Here is a 10871-nt window from a genome sequence, read left to right on the forward strand (position 1 = left end):
TCAAGATTGACCTCTTGCAGCAGCATCAGTAGCAGTTTGCTTTTGGGCTCTACGTGTATTACCTGTATCATCTGACTGCTTCTGCAGTGGTTTGGGGCATTGTTCCTGGAAGCTTAGCCTTCAAGCTCCAACCCTTCCAACACTTGTGGGAGCACCTCAATACTCTTTCGTTTAAAAACTGGCTTTTCTCTTTAGTCAACTGGAGTCAGACTCTATTGCTATCAACTAATACCTTTGACAAATATCATACCATCACACAAAACAGAAGCCTAGAGTTGTTCTTGATTCTCCCTCGCCACCAACATCCACTCAATCCTCAAGTCTTGTTCATTTTATCTCCTAAGCATTTCTTGGTTCTGATCTTTCCTCTTTATCCCAATTACCACTTCCCTGGCTCAGGCCCAGATAATTTCTCAACCAGACTTATGGCAACAGCCTCCTACTAGTCTGCCTGCCTCTAGTCTCATGCCCTTCCAATCCCAGTCTCCACTGTTAATAGAGGGATTTATCTAAAATATAAGCCCGATTGTCATCCTCTTGCTTTGAACCTCATTTGCCACTTGCTGTTTTGAAAATTTTTGCTATTACAACATGGAACCACTTGTAATTACTCCCTACACACACACACACACACACACACACACACACACACACCTTTTCTATCTTGGTTCCATGCCTTTGCTTGTTATGTTCCCTCTACTAAAATTACTTTCCTTCTCCCTCTTCACTCATACTACCTACCTATCCTTTCAAACACTCCAAGGGTGTGTTTCAACAATACCTTGTGAAAAACAAAACAAAACAAAACAATACCTTGTGCACACATCTATCACTGCACTTACTACAAGGCCCTGCAATTGCCTATTTATGTATCTGTCTCTCCCAACCAGATTATGAGCTCCCTGAGGGGGCAAATGAGACCTCAATTCATATTCATTCATATATATATATCCTCAGTGCCTTAGTGCTTGGCATTTGCATGCCCACAATAAACGTTTGATAGTTGATTCATACATTGATTGACTCAATTCAATTCAAACAATACTTTCTTGAAAACTGCTTTAAACCTTCCCATCCTCCCATCTTCTGACCTCTCCTAAAGCAGTTAGTGGTTTCCTTCTCTATGTACTTTGTACATTCCTTGGTTTTTAAATCGAGGTAAAATTCACATAACATTAAATTAACCAGTTTAAAGTGTGCTATTCAGGGGCATATACTATATGCAAAATGTTGTGTAACCATCACTTCTATCTAGTTCCAAAACATTTTCATCATCCCAGTGGGAAACCCCATACCCATTAAGCAGTCGCTTCCCATTCCTCCAGTGCCCCCCAGCTTCTGGCAACCACTAATCTTCATTCTGTCTCTATGGATTTATCTATTCTGGATATTTAATAAAAACGGAATCATACAATATATGACCTTTTCTGTCTGTCTTCTTTCACATAGCATAATGTTTTCAAGCTTCATCTATGTACCATACATCAGTAATTCATTCCTTTTTATGATTAAGTAAAATTTAATTGTATGGCTATATCACATTTTATTTATTCATTCATCCATTGATGGACAGTTCAGTTGTTTCCACTCTTTGGCTATTGTGAATACTGAGATAGGTACAATTGTGTACAAGTTTTGGTAAGTTATGGTTTAAATACCTGTTTTCAATTATTTTAATATCTAGGAGTGGAATTGCTGGATCATACAGTAATTCTATTTTTAAAAAGATTTTTGTGGAACTGTCAAACTGTTTTGCACAGTGGCTGCACAATTTTACATTCCCACCAGCAGTGCATGAGGGTTCCAATTTTACCACATTCTTACCAACACATGTTATTTTACTTTTAAAAAATTATAGCCATCCTAGTGGGTGCAAAGTGGTATCTCACTGTAGGTTTCAGCTGCATTTCCCTAATGACTAGTGACATTGAACACCTTTTCAAGTGTTTGTTGGTCATTTGTATATCTTCTTTGGAGAAATGATAGTCAAGTTCTTTCTTCATTTATTTTAGTAGACAGTGTTTTAGTACAGTTTTAGGTTTACAGAATAATTAGGCAGATATTACATAGAATTCTGTATACTCACCCCACCCACCTCTCCCTCTCCCACCACTCCAACTCTGGCATGCACAATTTTCCCAATTATGACCATTTTGCCACAGTGTAGTACATTTGTGACAGTTAAGGAACCAATGTTGACACACTGTTACAAAGTCTAACAGTTAATAGTTTACAGTAGGGTTCACTCTTTTGTTGCACATTCTGTGGGCATTGACAAATGTGTATGACACTTATCCACCATTACAGTACCATGCAGTTTTATTTCACTGCCTTACACCCCCCTGAACTCTGCCTATTCAACCCTCTCTTCCTTCTTTCCCAGAACCTCTGGCAATCACTGATATTTTTATTGTCTTCAGAGATAAATTTTATTTTTTAGAGCAGTTTCACATTTGTAGCAAAACTGAGAAGATAATACAGACAGCTATCATATGCCCAACATCCATCCATCCCTATTAACAACATCCTACATTAGTATGACACATATTACAATTAATGGACCAATATTGATACATCATCATTAATAAAAGTCCACACTTTGTTCAGTCTTACTTAGTTTTTACCTAATGTCCTTCTTCTCTTCCAAAATCCCATCCGCGACCCCACATCACATTTAGTCATGTCTTACCTTAGGCTTTTCCTTGATCATGATAGTTTCTAAGACTTTTCTTGTTTTTGATGACCTTGACAGTTTGGCAACCCATTCCAGTATTCTTGCTTAGAGAATCCCATGGACGGAGGAGCCTGGTGGGCTACAGTCCACGGGGTCGCAAAGAGTCGGACATGACTGAGTGACTTAACTTTAACTTGACAGTTCTGAGAAGTGCTGGTCAACTACTTAGCAAAATGTCCCTCAACTTGGATTTTTCTGACGTTTTTCTCATGAGTAGACTAGGATTATGGGTTTGGGGGAGAAGACCACAGAGGTAAAGTGCCTTTTCATTGCATCATAGCTGCGATACGTAGTATCAACATGACTTTGCACGACTGATGTTGAACTTGATAGCCTGACTGAGGTAGCATTTGTCAGATTTCTACACTATAGAGTTAGTCTTCCCTCCCTCTTTCCACAGTGTACTTTTTGAAAGAAAGTCACTATGCCCACTCAATCTTAGGAAATAGAGAGTAATGATCCATCTCTTTGAGGGCAGATTACCTATGTAAATTATTTGAAATTCTTCTGCTTGGGAGATTTGCCTCTTCTCTTCCATGTATTTATCTGTTCATTCAGTCAATCACTTATTTATATCAGTATGGACACAGAGATATTTATTTTATACTTTGCCCATTCTCATTTTTTTTGTTCAATGATTTTTACTTTCTTCTTAATGCAATTAACAGTGATCTGACATCAACCAATCAACCAATAAGACAACCCAAGCACATTGTTCCTGATGCTGGGGAACCTTTCCTGGGACCTGAAGAATGGTTTCCTTCCAATCAGAGGCAATGATGGCCCTCGGTAAGTACTTACTGAAGTTCACCTTCCACCTTAAGGAACAGATAAAAGAGTTTGAGGAGTACCTTCTTACACTTGTCAATGAAATGAGGACTTCCCAGACTGGATGGAGAAAATACTTTGAAGGATGTATCAGTCAGAGTTCAACCAGAGAAACTGAACCAATAGAAGATATATATTAAGAGATTTATTGCAAGAAACAAGCTTACATAGTTATAGGGGCTGGTTAGGCAAGTCCAAAACCTGTAGGGCAGTTGGTCAAGAAAGGCAGGCTGGAACTGCTGTTCACAGGAAGAATTTCTTCATCAGAGAAGCCCCAGCTTAAGGCCTTTGAACTGATTAAATGAGGCCCACCCAGATTATCTAGGATAATCTCCTTTACTTAAAGCCAACTACTTATGGACTTCACATCTGCAAACAGCAAGATTATTTTGATTCAATAACTGCGGACGGTAGTCTAGCAACTTGACCCATCAGAAACCATCACAAAGGAGGAGGAAGAGGGGAGAAGTGGAAGAGAAAAAGAAGGAAAAGGAGAACAAAGAGGAGGGAGAGAAAGGGGGAAGGGAGAAAGAGGTGTAGGAAAAAGAGGAAAAGGAGAAGGAAGACACCAGGAGGTCAGCCGAGGGGTTCATAACCAAGGTTATGATGATAAGCAGAAAAATGTGAAAAGAAAAACAAGTTGAACCAGCCACATTACACCACAGCAACAGAGCATTCTCCATGAAGGCTTTGCACACTCACTAGAAAAGATGTTTTATCACATTCTCCACAGAAGAAGAGGGAGGATTCTGTAAGTGGAAACAAAAAGAAGTGGAAACAGTTGCCCTTGGCAGCAGTAAGGGAGACTGTGGAAGTGGATGGTTTACTGCCATCATGTTCAAGAGATCACTGGATAAAGCTTCCTCAGGGGCCAATCAAAAGCAATAGTGCCATAGTTTGATCTAGAAAATCCACTTCAAGTGATGTATTCTATATATAACCTACATATTTAATCTGTATATACTCTATAAATGTATGTTTGAAATGACACATGTACAAAAATATTCACCGAAACACTGTTTGCAAGAGCAAAAAATTGGAAGTAGCCTAAAAGTCTGCCAGTGGGAAACTGGTTAAATGAACTATGGTATAACTAGCAGTGTACTACTACACAGTCACACAATGAGCAGCTCTATAGGGACTGACCTAGAAAGATCTTCAGGATATAGTTTTAAGTGAAAAAAGCAAAATTGTAGGTATATGATGCTACTATCTGTGGCTTTTAAAGAGGAAATAAGTTGATCAATGTATAGAATATTTCTAGAAGCATATTCAAGAAACTGATAACTGTAGTTATCTCCAGGGAGGGGAAGTGAATTGGGGATACAGAAAGAAGTGAAACTTACTCTTTACCAAATACATTTTTGGAGATTTTAATTTTTGTACTATCACTAGGTATACAAAAATTAAATATTGTATGTCAAGTAATGTTGAACGCAGTGCCATCTTCCCACTATGAATACGGAGTATGTCATAGCATCCACCTAACTTTCTCACTTCTATCTGCTCCTGGCACCTCCAACAGGGCTGAAGGGCACATCTACAAATAACTTGCAAAGCAGTTCTGTGGAAGGATGCTTGGGCAAAAGCTGACGATCCTGGGAGAGAAAGGGGGCACTGCCATTTCTTCATCCACTAAAAGAAGGGCTCTGGGAAGAGCGAGGAGGATATCAAATTCTCAGGGTCAGAGAAAGCAATTTGGCCTTTTGGACCAAGACTTAAGATATTAGAATGACAAGATTTTTGCTACAGAGAGAGCACATTTCATGAGGGCTAGAGAAAGTATTTCCTTGGAAATACGTCAATCTGATCATATGAATTTTAAACAGAAAGCAAAGTAAGAGTTAGAAATATGTTCAAGTGAAACTGAAATCAGTTATAATGGAGCACATTAAGAAGGGCATTGAAAACAAATGACAGTAGAGGAGGTGTTACCACCTTTGCAAGATTGGAAAAGAGGTGAAGACTGATATTAGAGCCCCAGATGCTCTGTTTCCTCCACATGCACCCGCAACCTGTTTTTGCCACTATTTGATTTCTGAAAGCCCTTTCCACTGTGCCCTCTGACACATTGGCTTTCTCTGCTGAGCTTTTCCTTCCAGTCCTTAACTGATCTGGGGTTGTCTCCTGAGGTGCCTGCTTTCCTGCTCCTCTCCAGAAGGAGGCTGCTTCTTCTCTCACACTCTGATTACCACAAAGGTGAGGAGCAGTAGGGCGAATGAGGGAAGCTTTCTCCTTGCTCTCTGTTGTCAAGTCCACCCACTCATGGGTGAACCATTTCTGTTCCTTTGAGGCTGTATCTGGATTTATAACTGTCTGCGTGCATACATGCTAAGTCGCTTCAGTCGTGCCTGACTCTGTGCAACTCTATGGACTGTAGCCCACCAGTCTCCTCTGTCCATGGCATTTTCCATGCAAGAATTCTGGAGTGGGTTGCCATGCCCTCCTCCAGGGGATCTTCCTGACCCAGGGATCCAGCCTGCGCCTCCTCTGACTCCTGCATTGCATGTGGATTCTTTACCACTGAGCCACCGTGGAAGCCTATGATCCCACCCTCGTTTATTCAGTAAGAATGTTTGAATCCAGCTTTCAGTTTTCCTCTCTACCCCATGTCCTGTCATCAGCTAGACAACTCCAGAATTAATCTGGATGATCATCTGACTCCCCGGCTTCCCAATTTCCTGACTTTATCAATTGCCTTCAAGAAAATATCCAAATTCCTTAGTATAACAGACAGCATCCTTCAAATATAGTCACCAGTCTACTTTATTTCCTGGCATGGCTTCTTGGGTACTTTATATTCCAGCTATAAGAAATATTTTACAGTTCTCTGAAGCTACTGCTAATTTATTCCTCCAGGCCCTTTGCCATCTTCCTCCTTCTGTCTATAATGCCAGTTCCACCCCCACTTAGTTTGCCAGTTGAGCATCCATATGAATGACTCATTTAACAATCCAGCCTTCCAGTTCCTATTCTGCTTTTACTCCAGGAATTTTATCTCCATCCCCTTTCAGCCTCCACTCTCAGAGCCACATCCTGGGCTTCTTCATTGCTCAGAAAAATAAGACTTCTGAAATCTCATGCCACAGTCTCACAAAAAGCCAGAAGGGATTTCAACTTGTGGCCAAGATAGAATAATTTACCTTCCTGCCACAAAGACAAATGGACAGACTATTAAACAAGTTTTCAGGTATTGGACCTCAGGCAGGACATGATAATGATCACAGAAAGAGGAGAAACAAACAAGCTGAGTCTTATGACTGTTCTAGCATACTATCAGTAGAGAGTTTCTAGGCTACTGTGCAGAGAGGTGGAATCTAAGCAGAGCCTAGCAGCTTCTGTGAGCTGAGAAGAGAGAGCTGGGAGGTCAGGGAGGACAAGACAGCTAAAATTCACAGGACAAAGTACCAGAGAGAAGAAGGCTGAATATAGAGAAAGCTCTGGAGATCTGCAGAGGATCCTCCTTGAGTCTTCCAGCTGAGGACTGGTTAGTGAATACATGTAAAGAAACTACCTAAAGCTGGAGAAAGAACCACCTGAAAGGATTAGAGGGGAAAAATATTCAAAGCTCACAAAAGGACCAGATCGTTTGTATTCCCACATCCTGCATGGCAAAATGTCACAAGACACAGGATAAAAATATTGATGAGGGTTTTGCCTCAGTAGTAGAGCAAAATTAGCCCAAGACTAAAAGGCTGCTTTGATTCTGGATTTGAGGAGGGGGACTGAAAAACAAGTCTCAAAAAGATCAAATTGTTGCCAAGTAACTTAACTTCCCAGGAGCCAGGAGCAGCTGAGAGGAGTTACCCCACGTCCGAGGTCAGAGGCTGCAGCCGAGAGGAGCAATCCCACCTCCAAGGAGCAATGGCTGCATGGGCACAGGAGGGCTGAGAGGAGCTACTCCACGTTCAAGGTCAGGAGGGGCAACTCACCCAAGGTAAGGAGCAGTGGCTGCGCTTTGCTGGAGCAGCCGTGAAGAGATACCCCACGTCTAAGGTAAGAGAAACCCAAGTAGGTGTTGCTAGAGGGCATCAGAGGGCAGACACACTGAAACCATACTCACAGAAAACTTGGCCAATCTGATCACACAGAACACAGCCTTGTCTAACTCAATGAAACTAAGCCATGGTGTGTGGGGCCACCCAAAACAGACAGGTCATGGTGGAGAGGTCTGACAGCTTGTGGTCCACTGGAGAAGGGAATGGCAAACCACTTCAGTATTCTTGCCTTGAGAACCCCATGAACAGTATGAAAAGGCAAAATGATAGGATACTTGAAAGAGGAACTCCCCAGGTCAGTAGGCACCCAATATGCTACTGGAGATCAGTGGAGAAAGAACTCCAGAAAGAATGAAGGGATGGAGCCAAAGCAAAAACAATACCCAGCTGTGGATGTGACTGGTGATAGAAGCAAGGTCCGATGCTGTAAAGAGCAATACTGCATAGGAACCTGGAATGTCAGGTGCATGAATCAAGGCAAATTGGAAGTGGTCAAACGAGATGGCAAGAGTGAACGTCAACATTCTAGGAATCAGCTAACTAAAATGGACGGGAATGGGTGAATTTAACTCAGATGACCATTATATCTACTACTATGGGCAGGAATCCCTTAGAAGAAATGGAGTAGCCATCATGGTCAACAAGAGTCTGAAACGAAGTACTTGGATGCAATCTCAAAGACGACAGAATGATCTCTGTTCGTCTCCAAGGCAAACCATTCAATATCATGGTAATCCAAGTCTATGCCCCAACCAGTAACGCTGAAGAAGCTGAAGTTAAACGGTTCTGTCAGACGAGTGTATGCTCCTCGGTTTTTGTCTCATCACAACAAAGATTTGGAGTGACAGACATTAAAGCCCCCTAGGCGTGTCACAGCTCTCGGGTCTTGGACAGTGTTATAGTTCTCAGGTCTCGAACAGACCGTGTTATAGCTCTTAGACAAATCAGTGTTACAGCTCAGTGTTACTTACAGCTCTATTTCATTTAGAAGATATCAGGAAAACCCATCTTCGAGGCGTGAGGGCACATCAATCCAAAGACGCGAAGAGAAGAGCACCCTAGCACGTGGGGGAAAGAGAGAGCTCTTTTTATGTTTCTCTCTCCCTGGACCTATCCTATGTAAATTGGGCCAGCCTGGAGTGTTGTTTGTTTTACCTGAGGTCCTCACTCCGGTCCTCAGACCTTCCTTTGTTCTATTTTCGTGGGCTTTTCCCTTCCTTGTCTTGTAGCCACCGCCATTTTGGACTCCTTTTCCCTGTTCTACCTACCTAAGATTCCCCCCTCAAGAGATGGGAGGCCCAATTCTTTGGGAATAGGAGCGTCAAGGTCTTTCTGGCTACTTCCTGCTGAACTGGAATGGCGAGGGGTATTGGGCCTCCCGCTCTTGCTAGTCTCAAGCCTCAGAGTCCTTATAGTGGTGTCCGTCTACGGGTGTGTGATATTTTCTGTGGTCAGCTGTAGTTTTATATCTTTGTTGAACTGGCACTGCATGTTGTAGCTTGTTGACCTGGGCAGAGACAAAACAGGTTAGACAATTGTCAGTACATGGAACAATCATAAGCATCGTCAATTCAGCATAACGAGGACTAGTAGGGGCATTAGCCCATTTTAAATTCATATTGCCAGGATGGCTCAAGTCCCTCCTTGTTCAGGGATCAGAAGATCTATCTCCTGTCTGTTTTGGAGTACAGTCCCTACCAAGCTGTGTTGGCTCTTTAGAGCTATCCTGAGAAATCTTACCCGTAGAAACCAGATTTGGGGGGTGTTCATTAGACTGGCACTCATTTGTAGTTCTGAATAGGAATCTGAGATCTCCCAGGGGCTCACAGGTGTATTGAGTGTCCTCTTCTGTTTTCTTCCACAGCTTGACTCATGAGTAGTGAATCCAGGTGTCATGTCCTGGTACCTTGACTGCTGTGGGGGTAGAAAGTATTACAGGGTAGGGGCCCTTCCATGTGGGCTGGAGTTGAGCCTTTGGGGACCCATCTTTTCAGACTTTAATTAGGACTTGAGTCCCTGGAGCGGTGACTCCTTAGAATCTTTTGGGTCCTGGTTCATACCCCACAAGCGTATATCCTGTTGGAGTTGCCCAATGGCCATGGTATAAGACTGGAGGGTCTGAACCTCTGGATCTAGGAAGAGGTCATTGACATAAACAAAAGGTCTCCCATATAGCATCTCATAAGGACTAAGACCAAGCTGTTCCCTAGGGGCAATGCGGGTGCGGAGGAGAGCTATTGGCAAAGCCTCCTTCCATCCCAGGGAGGTCCCCTGGGTTATCTTTTTTTATTGCTGATTTTAAGAACTGATTGGCTCTTTCTACTTTTCCCGAAGATTGAGGCCTCCAGGCACAATGGAGATAATAAGTAATGCCCAATGCTTTTGAGACCCCTTGGGTGAACTTGGAAGTAAATGATGTCCCATTGTCACTTTGTAATGACGTGGGCAGACCAAATCTTGGAATGATTTTATGGAGCAGTTTTTTTACCACTTCCTCAGCCTTTTCAGTCCGGGTGGGAAAGCCTTCAATCTATCCTGTGAATCTATCTATCACGACTAATAGGTATTTATACCCTTGAGAAACTGGCATCTGGGTGAAGTCCATCTGCCAGTCCTCTCCTGGGTAGGTCCCACGTCGTTGGACAGGCTGGGCCAGCTGGGGTCTTTGAGCTCCTTGGGGGTTGTTTAACTGGCAAGTGGGACAAGAGGAGACCACCTGTCTTATAGTTGTTTGGAAGCCTGTTCCTCTGAAGGACCTTTCTAGTAATCTTTGGAGGGCCTTTTCTCCTAAATGAGTGGTGGCATGTAAGGAGTTAACCAACTTCCATTGGAGGCTCCCAGGCAGAAAAAGGAGTCCCTCCTTTTGGAACCACCCGATATGATCTTGAAAGCCTTCACTCTTAGCTTTAAGACTCTCACCTTCAGTATATGAAGGAGTTTCTGGCAAATTGGTCTGTGGAACTAAGGTGGCAACCCCTATTAGGTCATGGTTCTGTAATGCTGCTCTCTTAGCTGCCTGATCAGATTCTTGGTTTCCTTGTGCCACTTCTGTGCTCCCTTTTTGGTGTCCTTTACAGTGGGAGACTGAAACCTCAGTGGGCAGATGGACTGCCTCCAAGAGTCTAAGAATTTGATCACCATATTTGACTGGGGACCCTCGGGTGGTCAAGTGGCCCCTTTCTTTCCAAATAGCAGCATGTGCATGTAGCACCAGAAAGGCATACTTGGAATCAGTGTAAATGGCTATTTTTTTTCCTTTTCCCAGCTCTAAAGCTCGAGTCAGGGCTATGAGCTCAGCTAATTGGGCTGAA

This window comes from Capricornis sumatraensis, chromosome X (assembly GCF_032405125.1).
Source record: "Capricornis sumatraensis isolate serow.1 chromosome X, serow.2, whole genome shotgun sequence".
Classification (NCBI taxonomy): domain Eukaryota; kingdom Metazoa; phylum Chordata; class Mammalia; order Artiodactyla; family Bovidae; genus Capricornis; species Capricornis sumatraensis.